Here is a 13,082-nt window from a genome sequence, read left to right as displayed (position 1 = left end):
TTAATAACTTTTAGTAATCTCTACAGAAGAACGTTTTTTGTGAGAGTTTCATCCTTGTTACTTGTGCAAGGATAATTCCATCAGAACTGTATAAAGGTTCTTATGGAAATTCCTTTTTTTTACTGGGTATTGAGAGCATAGTTATTACCTTAATCACTCTACTAGATACATAGGTTTTTTCTCTCATCTTTTTTCTTGATGAAAGAAATTTGTTCTTTTCTTCATCAAAGGATAGAGATTATGCTTTCGTATACCTTTTTCTGTTTAAGTCATCGCACCTCTGTGCTGTCTTACTTATTTTGGAACTGATCCAAACTATGAACGTCAACACTATGTTTTTCGTTCCTTTATTCTAAGCGGTTTTGACTTGTGTAACATGTTGGGATTCTTAATGAGCTCCCTATGAACCTTTTTCATCAGCTTTTAACAGTTCCAATTAATTTTTAAGACGGTTTTGTCCTTCTTATTATGGCTTTTTACCATACGGAGAAGTGAAATTCATCTTTTTCTGTTGAATACGACCAATTCCAGTTGGATCTATTGTCGTTTTCAGTTTGTTGTGTCAGCCAGGATTCCTTGCTTAATATCAAGTCCTCTATATGGCTTCTACCTTCACGTTCCAAGTTTTCTTAAACTGGTAGGTCATGAAGATTGAGGATAAACTTCTTTGGCAATCAGGGCTTTGAAGTTCTATCTCAGCAGTGTTAGTCAGAAGTCCATTCGAGGTTCTCAAAGACACTCTTCATTTCCCCAAAAAAGGGGGGGGGGAGAGTGTGTCTGCGGCTTCTATTTCTCGGGTTAGACCTCGACTAAGAAGTTAATCTTATCCTATCTAAGGATTAATTCCTTTTTAGGATCTGACCGCATGAATTAAGACTCTGTCTGTTTTGTGGGCATATATTAATCAACCCCACTTTTGACGTGCTCTAAGCTGTTTACTGGAGGAATCCGACCACCTTGTCATCTTTTTATCTTCGTTTTCTGAAGTGCCAACAATACAATTTGTATACGTTTGGGCTTGTTGTGGTTTCACTAACGGTAGTGTCTTCTTTACGACATAGACATATTACTCTGTCGAGAAGTCATAATTAATACCGTTTTAACGAAGATTACTTGATATCATTAGCTGATAACCCTGTTTATGGTTTCTACTGTGTTGGGAAAATATATACGAACCTTCCCACCGCAGCTGCAAAATCAGCATACGATAACAGGTCAGTATTTATGACATTAAACAAATTTTTTAAATAAAATTCATTTTAATTATTAAATACTTACCTGTTATCGGTAAGTCCCACCCTCCCACCCCGCTATTCGATTAATATTTTTGTATATATATTGAAAGAATATTGAGGGTTGGTTACCGATTTTGGCTAGGTTGCATTGCACTATGTTTAAACCTGGCCTGTATTACGGTATTGAGGTGGCGGATTCCCAGTTAAAATTCCGGATGAGTTATTTCCCCTTGGAAAGTATAAGCATACGATAACAGGTAAGTATTTAATAATTAAAATGAATTTTATTTAAAAAATTTGTTTTAGGATCGGTCTTTGTCCGCCCTCTTTAAACACTCTAGCATTCTTATTTCTCAAGCATTCTTTATCAAAGTTGCTGAAAGATCTCCTTCAAGTTTGATATATATATATAATGAGCAAAATCAATTAATTAATGCCATAATTATTGCCCTTAGATTGTTCAAATTTTATATTAAATTATATTATACAAAATCCTTGTAAACACTCTAGAGGTCACAATTTTGTTTCAGATTTTATGAATCTTGGTCATAATATTTATTTTTGTAAGCAAATTTTGATGTTTGGTAAGGGGGGGTCAACTCAAATTTAGGTAACAAGGTCAAATCTTACAAAAGCAAAAAAACTCCATACGACAGTGATTTGGTTCAATAATGATGAAACTTGACCAGGATGTTTGTCTGGACAATATCTAGGTAAAGTTTGACATTTGGTAAAGATTGAATAAACCGACTCCTCTCAGGTGAGCGAACTAGGGTCATCTTGGCCCTCTCGTTTATATTTTGTAGGCTAGCACAAGACGCAGAATAATTGAAAATTATTATTGTGTACATATTTTTTAAGCATTTCTGTCAAATGCATTCAGCTCATTAAATGCTGCTTCTTTGTACTATTAAAAACTAACTGATAACCAGTTATTTGTCAATTATGTAGATGAGTGGTATTTAAAATTGTTACAGAGAATTCTGTCCATTTTACAGGTTTATTGACAGGGTGCAGTATCAGTGGGGTTTTCAGGGGTTTACACACTGGCTAGACAGAATGTAAACACAACGTTAAGAACTTAATTTTTGCAAATAATTCAAGTTCTTGAAATACATTTGCATAAATTTTAAGTGCATAAATACAGTTTTCTTGCAGTTTGTGCCGATATCTTATTTAGAAGAATAAATCCTTGAATATGTCTGAATACAATGACAAATTTTCACGTTGCGTGAAGCATAATTGTGTTGTATCAAGTGAATTTTTAACAAACACATAGGCTTATTAAATAAAGTTATTCTGATGTATTTAACATTGCAAGAAGCAGCAAACAAATCTGTCTTATGGATAACCGGTAGTTGAAATTTTTAAGAAACATTGTTTTAAAAAGATATTTGAAAAAAAGCACCACTTACCGTTGTGTTTAGATCCATCAACGTTTATTGTGATCCCCACAAAGTCACGTGATCCCGTGCACTGTTGATTATGTTTATTTCCTCCACTTTAGTCCTTAAGTTCTTGCTTTCAGAACCCTTCCAGAACCGTTGATGACTTATAATCTCCATGCTGACTTTATTGGTGCTGCCAGTAAGTGATTGCCTTTGTTAATATGTGAAACACTTGTAGAATAAAAAAAGCATAAATATATGTAAGAAAATGTATGCCATACAGAATGATGCAGTTAGACTGTGATTTTCCTCTATATAAAGTTGGTACCAAAAAACAATTCCTTTCTAATCCATTTTTTAAAATCACTTTTTTTAGATTTAAAAGTAAAAATGTGTCAAATCAATGGAAAAAAAAACCGATAAAGGAAACTTAAAAGATCATCAATGTGTTTTTATTTTGTCCAAGTTCAGAAACTTAGCCATTGACCATTCAAGCGTGCATTTTTGACTTAAATACATGTAGAAGAATAAATAAAACAGATTATATCAATGATTTATTGATTAAATTGACATCCTTTTGGCAGCCATGAAAGAATTTGATAAAATTCCCAATACGACTGAAAACAATACTTAAATTCTCTCCGTCTAAAAATTCATCCTCATGTTTCATGTTTTCCTTTTATAACTTCAAATGCATTTATAGTATGAACTAGAAACTTCATTTGCGGATAGATCTTTTTGTCCTTTATTTGTCTGATCCTCATTCTGTGGAAACTTGGCTAAATGCATGTGCGTCAAGTTTCATCCTAGATTAGCCCCTGCAGTCCACACAGGCAAATCAGGGACAACACTTTAGGCCTAGCCTGGATTTAAGTTAAAAAGAGGCTTCCTTTAAGTGAAAAATTCCATAAACGCGAAAAGTGTCGCACCAAATCTGGGACCACACGCACATGCATTAAGCCCTGTTTACAATATCCTGTGTGGTTGCAGAGCGTGACTCCCAGAGCCTGCGCCTGCTGGACATCCACACTCTCACTCACAAACTGCCTAACTCCAACTTTGAAATGCTCGACATCATCATTGCCCATCTCAGAAGGTAAGATCGCGACCATCAATTGTTAATATGTACTCAATCTTGATTTCAATTGTAGTTTGGCACAGTATTGTATGAATATTTGGAATATTTTTTATTGTGGATTTTGTCATGATTATATACAGATATTAAATTGTATCTTTGGTTATGATTTGTTCCTAATTTATGGTTTCCTTGTTGCTGCTATAGGATGACAGTTTGAAATAAAGGTTTATGCAAAACAAATTCATTAGAACTAACAAATACAGAATTAGGGAAGTTAACATTTACCATCTGCATTACTGTGTTCGTTATGTTTGCTGGGCTGATTTAGAAGACATTTTTTATCAGAACAATTCATGTTTGATCCTACCAATTTATTTTCACAGTACTTATAAGGCAGTTTATGGTGTCTTGAAGGCCCAATGGAAGCATGTCTATAAAGTTAAAAATACCTTATTATTACTGCAACAAAGTTTTTTATTCATCAAATCTTATCATGAATAGTAAGTAAGAACGGATGATTTCAATCAGTAGAAGTCGTACATAATTCATGGTTGCACCTGTTTGTCTCGCGTTTCCCAGAGTGTCACAGAATGCGGAGGTTAACCTGATGACGGTGGCCAACCTGGGTGTCTGCTTCGGGCCCACACTGATGAGGCCAGAGGAGGAGTCAGTGGCTGCCATCATGGACATCAAGTTCTGCAACATCGTTATTGAAATACTCGTCGAGAACTATGAAATGGTAACACTTATCATAGCAATTGGTACTTGCCATAACAAAAAATGTGTTTTTAAGAAGGCGTTTGTTTAGTGCACCCTCTGGTTTATATTTCCATTTTTGTAGAATGTGGCATAAAGCAGTTGCAGTGTCTGTATGTCCATCCGTCTGTCTGTCCAACCGTCTGTCTCTCTGTCTGTCTAGGTAACTTTTTAAGGTCATAATGGCCATAAACAGCTTGAATATTGCTGTCTCAGCCATAATTTAGCTATGTGTTGATGGATTTTGTAATAACTTGGCAAGAATGTATAAAATTATAATAATGTGTAATAAGGAACACTCTCTCCCTCCCTCTATGGTCAAGGACACTTTGAGGTAAAACGTTTAATTGGGCCATTAAACAGTTTAATCTTAGTCATAACTTTATATATATTATTATATAATATCATATATTGATGGATTTAAAAATATCATGGCACAAATGAAATCCATCACAGACAACGTTTCACATTTATCGGTTGTCTCTACATCATAAATCAAGGTCACACATAAAAGTTCAAAGTACCATAAAACAGTTTGTCCAGACTGTACCTTTGTAATTCATCATGCTATTTTAAATAACTTGCCACTAATGACTACCAGGAGGATTCACTATGTCATGTGTAAAACCTGTCTCCCTACCTCTGAGGTAATTGTTACACTTAAAGGTCATAGGTCAAATTTTGACTTAAAACAGCTTGTGCTGGTTGCAACTTTGTCATTCTTCATGCAATATAAAAATAAATACCATCAGAATGCTGAGTGTGGCATGTATCAACCTCTCATAACCTCAAAGGTCAAGGTCACACTTAGAGGTGATATGTTAAATTTGGCCATAAGTAGCTTGTTTGTGACACAAGGTTATTTTTGGACAAAAGTGGAATATAAATGCATTCATGCTTAATGGAGAAATGTCTTGTTGGTCATTATCGTTGATGTTTTGTTTTTAAATTAGATGTTTTAAGAAATTATTGTGTTTTATTTCCTAATTTGATCACTTGTCAGTCTATTTTTAGGTTTATATAGTTTCTCCCTAATTGTCTCATATTTAAATATGCTTTGTTGTGATGTTGAAAATTGTGTTTTGCTTCAGATATTTAAACAAGCCCCTGAAGACAAAGATTTACGCACAAATCTGGTGAAGAGCCGTGATCAAAATCAACCTGTGAAGCGTATGAAGAAAGCCCCTGATCCTCCAGGCTCTAGCCCTGCCCCTGCCCGGCCCCCCACAGTGACAGCTACTGCCATGAGCGTCTCCACCCCTCCCTTCCAGGCCACTCCTCCCTTCCAGGCTACCAAGTCTCCCAGGAACTATGAAAATATTGGCAACAACTACCCAACCAACAGAGGATTCCGGCCTGTTGAAGTGTACAACCCTACCACCGGCAGTGAGTTACCTAGCTGATCAATAGAAGAGATTATATGAGTGAAAAAAAAAGACACGATCAGTAGTAGAAATATATGATACTCAATAATCTGCAGGCCTTGAAGAATTTTTCCAGAGCCACTCGCCCTGCAGGGCGAGTAGGTCTGACAATCTACTCGCCCTTCACTTTAATCTACTCGTCCTGCATTTAATTTTTTTTTATCTATATTTATAGTTATGATCAACCAGAACCTTTTAACCTACGTAACATAGTGACACTAAACTGCAAACAAATTAACTACATTATCTGATGGATTTTATTTGCTTTCTTTACGTTTTCTGCACCTTTTTCCTTTTCTCAATACTTTCCACTTCTCGTTTTGATGACCTTTCTTTCTGTTCCCTGTCTCCACCACCTTGCAGATATTTTAAAATAGAACCCTTTTCCATGCTGAGTTTTAATATTTCAGACGAACTTTTACTGAAAGACACGCTTGATTGACAAATGGTTACAATATGGTAAATTTTGGCTAAGGCTTCTGATCACAAATTATTCTGTTTATTATTAATTATTTTTCTGTTTATTTTAAATAAAATATAAGAAGTATTATAATTAACCAGTTATGTATTATTTTTTTATTGATATTTACATTAAAATGAAATTTTATTCTTCACGGAATGACCAATATATTTAACTGTTTTTTTTTTCACTTTTAATCAATAAGCTAAGAGCACTGACACCTACGAAAAGAGCGCAGCCGATTACGAGAATTATTTTTACTGTGCCCATGACATCATTTTTATGTCCCCCACTATAGTAGTGGGGGACATATTGTTTTTGCCCTGTCTGTTGGTCTGTCTGTCTGTCTGTTTGCGCCAACTTTAACATTTTGCAATAACTTTTGCTATATTGAAGATAGCAACTTCATATTTGGCATGCATGTGTATCTCATGAAGCTGCACATTTTGAGTGGTGAAAGGTCAAGGTCAAGGTCATCCTTCAAGGTCAGAGGTCAAATATATGTGGCCAAAATCGCTAATTTTATGAATACTTTTGCAATATTGAAGATAGCAACTTGATATTTGGCATGCATGTGTATCTCATGGAGCTGCACATTTTGAGTGGTGAAAGGTCAAGGTCATCCTTCAAGGTCAGAGGTCAATTATATGTGGCCAAAATCGCTCATTTTATGAATACTTTTGCAATATTGAAGATAGCAACTTGATATTTGGCATGCATGTGCATCTCATGGAGCTGCTCATTTTGAGTGGTGAAAGGTCAAGGTCAAGGTCATCCTTCAAGGTCAGAGGTCAAATATATGTGGCCCAAATCGCTTATTTTATGAATACTTTTGCAATATTGAAGATAGCAACTTGATATTTGGCATGCATGTGTATCTCATGGAGCTGCACATTTTGAGTGGTGAAAGGTCAAGGTCAAGGTCATCCTTCACAAGGTCAAGGTCATCTTACAATGTCAAACATCATATAGGGGGACATTGGTGTTTCACAAACACATCTTGTTCATTGTCAAAACGAAAGTGCAGTTTCTTTTTGTACTAAATCTATTTTTTGTTCGTTCGGAAAATTGTTCGCAATTTGTATCAATGTGGCAGGAGTTCTGGAACTGAATTTATATTTCTCAACTTGAAAAACAGCACTCGCCCGGTCGGTCGAGTATTTAACAAACTTTACTCGCCCGACCGTCAACTTCACTCGCATATGCGAGCGGTCGAGTGGATTCTTCAAGGCCTGATCTGTAATAAAAAAGCTTTGGCATATCATTTCATGTAACTTGATCTTGTGACTTGGCATTACTGGTAGGGTTATATAAGATATGGCATTGTACGGAACTTGAAAAAAGAAGGGGTATGGGAGTAAATATAACTACCAAATCTTATAAAATATAAACAAATTGCTTACTGATCCTGATAACTCGTACATAACAATAACACACATGATCATCTTACAACTATTCAACAATGACACAAGTTCATGTCAGCTGATAACACTTCAAGTAAGAGTGTATTGCTAGCGACCCTTGATTGCGTGTTGCAGGTTTTGAGACTCAGACAAACAGTGTGCAGGGCAGCCAGGAGTCCCTAAACTCAAGTTACTCCAACAGCGTGGGCAACGGCAGTGCGGGCTTCAACCCCTACGCCCGTGACCCCACGGGGCGCTACCAGCAGGCCAGGTCATCTGTACCCTCGTACTCAAACGTTAGTGCCACCGAGTTTGGTAAGCATCTGTTGTCAAACATAAAGAAACATTTTAAATTTACTGTGATTGGTCTTTTGGTCATATTTCTAGATGGTTACTTTGAAATATAAAACCAATGAAAATTAAAGCTCAACTGTAACAGACATACTGATTGTTTGATATTTATTTTTTATTATAAGTTTTGCATTTCGAACTGCCATGGTTGTGGGTCTTGGGCCCAATTTTATAAACATTCTTTCCCAATTCTTGGTTTTAGTACACATATTTTGCATTTGTAGGATTGTATTACTTGTTGCAAATAGTTGTTTGGAATGTATTTAAGGAATAAATGAATCCCATTAAAAAAAGTTAAACAAACATTAATAAATTGATGAACCAACAATCAAATTAAATTGTAATTAAATAGCAAATGTGGTTTTTACTTATGTAGCTTTGTAAATGGAGGCCCAGTTGTCACTTAACTTTGTTTAAGCAGTATGTCCATGTTACTGTCTGTGTGTTTGTGGCTACTTTTGGTTGTGATGAAGCAAAATGACCTTAGATGGTTTTCACACATTAATTTTATCTCCCCACTTTTTTCATAAGGGTAATGCTTCACACATTTCTGTTTATGAAGATCAAATTTTGCAGAAATTATTTTTTCTCCATGTACCAATAACAACAGCTATGTTGATTTCCTATTAGGACACCAGTGTCCTGTTGAAAGCATTGAATATGGCCACTGTAGGCCAGGGGGTAAGTGGAGGCCTGACAATCTCTATATAGCCTTGACTTAAATGAAAGTATCCAAGACAGTCAAGCTTTATATAAGCAGCATAATGCAAAAATAGTTCTTGTGCCATATTTGGCCAGCGTAGCTCCAGACCAGCCTGCACAATCACACAATTTGGTCTGAAGCCATCTTGAAATCTAATGGGATCACAAAGCCTGGGTGTATATGGCATAAGACTTTATTGCATAATGTGGCTTATATACCGGTAACCTTGCATTGAATGAATGTATTCAAGACAGCCTAGCTCGGTATGGCATTGCATTGAATGAAAGTATCAAAGACCCATTGATAGCCATGTTTTGAATAGAAAATTAAAAAATGTACTTAACATGTGATGTTGTCTTGCAAAACAAATGTATTGCATTGCCTTTGAAAACACCAAATTATTTGTGTTATAGTCAATACTCAACCATTCATTTTGTTTGGTAATATATGGTTTATGCAATACGATCTGTGAAATGTATCGGTAGCACGTGAAAGAAGAAATGGAACAAAATGTAGTTAATCTTCTTTGCCAAACTAGTTATTCACTACTGCATGTCCAAGCATGCCTGAAGAAGTTGCCTTGCTATTTTATGATACGGTTATTTTGTGTTTTATGATTTGGGTTGTGTAAATTTAATGCATGTTAATAACTGATTTAGTTGATTATATGAAAGTTATTTAAAAAAACAACAACACATTTCTTGTTATGTTTTTATGTGCTATTTTTGGAACAATCATAATCAAACTGACTTTGCAATGTTTGTTGACCATTTACACACTGCATCTTATAGGCTGTGGTCCCCGCATATCTTGTTAACTGATGCCAGTATTTAACCAGGTTTTCCGAAGGAAAAAACTGGTTATTGTTTGTTTTAGGTCAAAAGGCTTAAGTGTATCAAGGATTTAATGCTTATCAGAGCTGTCACATTTATGCTTTATTATACACTATTGTTTCTATACTGTTTCAGCTAACAGATTAATCCTTTCAACTTCGGATGTTCCAACATTGTAAGTTTTCTTTCTTTTTCTGCTCATACTTTGCATAAGAGTTGAACTTGCTTTGCATGATCAACATCATGATTTTGATCTAGATTGCTTTAACCTAACATGCGGATTTTGCTTGGTTTCCTGCTAGACTATCAGACAATCCCAGTACTGGTAATTCTTTAAAATCCATTTGTATAACTTTTCTTTTTACTTCCTTAAAAAAGATATGAATGAAATGCTTTTTCTGCTCTGAATACAAGTAATTGCATTGTATCAAACTGTTATATATAATTTTCTTAGTTTTGAGAAAATGACACATAGCTTTCAACTGTTACAGTATGGCTAATCTGTGCATTAAAGAAAGTTTTTATTTACGAATATCCTCTCACACACTATGGAGGACTAACTCCAAGCTATAAGCTGTGTGTGATGTGTGTTCTGCAGGCTATCGGTGCAGCTTTGGAACCAATGCCTTACTAATTAGCCACATTCTGGGATAACTGGGTTTAATGCATGGGTGAAAAGTGCCATTCCAGATTAGCTGTGCAGTCCACACAGGCTAAGCAGGGACAACACTTTCCGCTTTTATGGAATTTTTTCTTAGAAAGGATGTATCTTCTAATTGAAAATCAACCTGAGGCAGAAAATGTCGTCCCTTATTAGCCTGTGCAGACTGCAAAGGCTAATCTGGGACAACACTTAATTTACATGCATTAAGTGCAGTTTTCACAAAGCGAGGCGCAAATGGCTCAACCCCTGCCTGGCCTCTACCTTGCTGCTCACCTGTTATGTTGCTATAGTAACGGCCTGTTTGTTTCCTAGCGGCAGTATCAAGAAGCGGACCCCCAATGATCACTCCTCTATGTAAGCAGACACATACCTGATGTTGTGTTGCATGCCTTTCTTTCACTTTCCCACAATACCCTCTGATGTTGTGTTGCATGCCTCTCTTTCACTTTCCCACAATACCCTCTGATGTTGTGTTGCATGCCTCTCTTTCACTTTCCCACAATACCCTCTGATGTTGTGTTGCATGCCTCTCTTTCACTTTCCCACAATACCCTCTGATGTTGTGTTGCATGCCTCTCTTTCACTTTCCCACTATATTTACTTCCTTTGTCTTAATGCGAATGACTTTGACAAACTGAATCGTCACCCTGTCCCCAAGTTTCCTTTTCCATCTAAATATACAAATTACTAACAGCTAGCATTATTGTGTATGATAGCCACCTGTATAGCATGCACAGAGGTGAAGATCATCTAATATTAAGTAAACATCGCATCGGGATGATTCAAATGCGCAAATAAGTGAAGGTCTCCAGTTTTCAAGGTTTTGATATTTACTGAAACATACAACATAAATTATGAATAATAAAGCATACATACCTGAAATATTAAGTATATCGTTTAAAATCCTGTATAACATGATTAATAATTTAATAGTACTGTACAGCTATTTAAATTGCATGATTTCACAGAACATGGAGATAAGACAAAAAAGTTCTGAGTGAAACGCTCCAATTATTACAATTCAATGTCAATTTACAGCGGGTAAATATGAATAACTATTCTCTTATAAGGTTTTAAGGGACCAACACCTGCACTTATTGATGCTCAAGTTTCTTATAATTATATATACACTTTTGGATAGGTGTGCTTGAGATGTCATAGGAATTTCAGTAAGAAATGCTCAGATAAAAAAGTTGTACTTTTTATTTATTTTGAAATAGAGTTTTGGATATTAATTGAACACAATTATTCTGTTTATGGTTACAATACACATATTTGTTGATGTCATACTTTCACTACAAATTGTTAACCTTGACTTCAGATTTTTTATGTGTTTTATTTTATTTTTTTGTTTCTCAAAGGTCAATAATGTCAGAGTTAGTTTATTACACTTTATGTATCTTATATTTATATATATTCCCACAATGTATATTTGATTTCCATGTATCACGTTGTTGTGATTTGTTAAGTGAACTGAATATCTTCACTTTTTGACATTTTTGTAATTTTACTAAAATTTTGAAATAACTTGTCCTTCTTATTGACTTTTATAAGCTAGATAAATATGGTAATTGAAAAGTAAAAAAAATAATTAAAATAATGTATTTAAATATTGACAATTTTGCTTATGAGAGTTAATTAGAAAACAAAACTTTTCACTGTTTTAAATGCATCTGTGTATTCTTTTGATGTTGTTTATTGATTCTTGTTGTTCCCTTGCAGGGAGAGGTATATTTAAGTGAATCGAAACTTAAAGTGTATCATCTTCATTATGTTTAAATGTCAAAGACAATTTTCATCTGTTGTAATTATCCAACATGTTGAAGACTTATTTGCCCTTGAACATAGCTGACTATGTAGTGCGGGGATATTACTGGCAGTCACATTCATTTTGTGGCTATTTTAGAGTTTTTATGCCCCCGGTAGGGTGGCATATAGCAGTTGAACTGTCCGTCAGTCTGTCCGTTCGTCCGTCCGAAAACTTTAACATTGGCCATTACTTTTGCAATATTGAAGATAGCAACTTGATATTTGGCATGTAGATGCATCTCATAAAGCTGCACATTTTGAGTGGTGAAAGGTCAAGGTCATCCTTCAAGTTCAAAAGTAAAAAAATACAATCCAAGGGAAGTAATAAGCTTTAAAAGGCAGATAATTTCTAAACCTGCCAAATGATATATTGAAATTTTATTTAAAAGCGGCCCAATAGGGGCAGTTGTTTTTCTGACAAACACATCTCTTGTTGAAGACTAACCTGTCATCAATCCTTGTATGATAACTGTCTGTCTGTTTAATCATAATATTCATAAATAACTTTGAACATATTAATTTACTTAAAAGGCATTATTTTAGAACAATAAGAATTTTTGATGAAAATTTAAAATACATATCTCATGTTACTTTCTTCAGAAGTATTTCAGTAAAGTTCAGCTGCTTTAGGAATCTTTAAGTATTTTCGTTTTGATTTTACATCATAATTGTTTAAGTTCATTTAATTTTTGTATCCTCTCCATATCTCATATCTTGAAGGATTTTCATGGAACTATTGAAAGGTTTGCTCACTGAGAACATCCCAGGAGCAACAAGCCAGTCATACCCTTCAAAGCATTTTCATTTAACTTGCCTTAAATGTGAACCGGTAATGCTTGTAGGCATATGTAAAGGCATCAAGCAGTCACTTGTATGTCAAGTTGACACGTAAAGGTCAAAACAATCATAATAATGTTTTGTTTGGATTTGTTATGCATTTATTACATAAGAGTTTGATTGTATGAAATGCATGCAGTA

The 13,082-nt window shown here is 35.0% G+C and overlaps 2 protein-coding genes across 9 annotated transcripts in view; one reads left to right on the top strand and one right to left on the bottom strand.

The window, feature by feature from the left end:
- Window positions 1-13,082, bottom strand: part of LOC127879105 (spectrin beta chain, non-erythrocytic 1-like) — a 254,747-nt gene that overhangs the window by 2,187 nt on the left and 239,478 nt on the right. The window lies entirely within an intron of this gene.
- LOC127879102 (rho GTPase-activating protein 26-like) overlaps window positions 1-13,082 on the top strand; it is a 177,132-nt gene that overhangs the window by 156,435 nt on the left and 7,615 nt on the right.

This window comes from Dreissena polymorpha, chromosome 4 (assembly GCF_020536995.1).
Source record: "Dreissena polymorpha isolate Duluth1 chromosome 4, UMN_Dpol_1.0, whole genome shotgun sequence".
Lineage (NCBI taxonomy): Eukaryota > Metazoa > Mollusca > Bivalvia > Myida > Dreissenidae > Dreissena > Dreissena polymorpha.
Note: the sequence above shows the minus strand (reverse complement) of the source record. Positions and strands in the feature narration are given on the sequence as shown.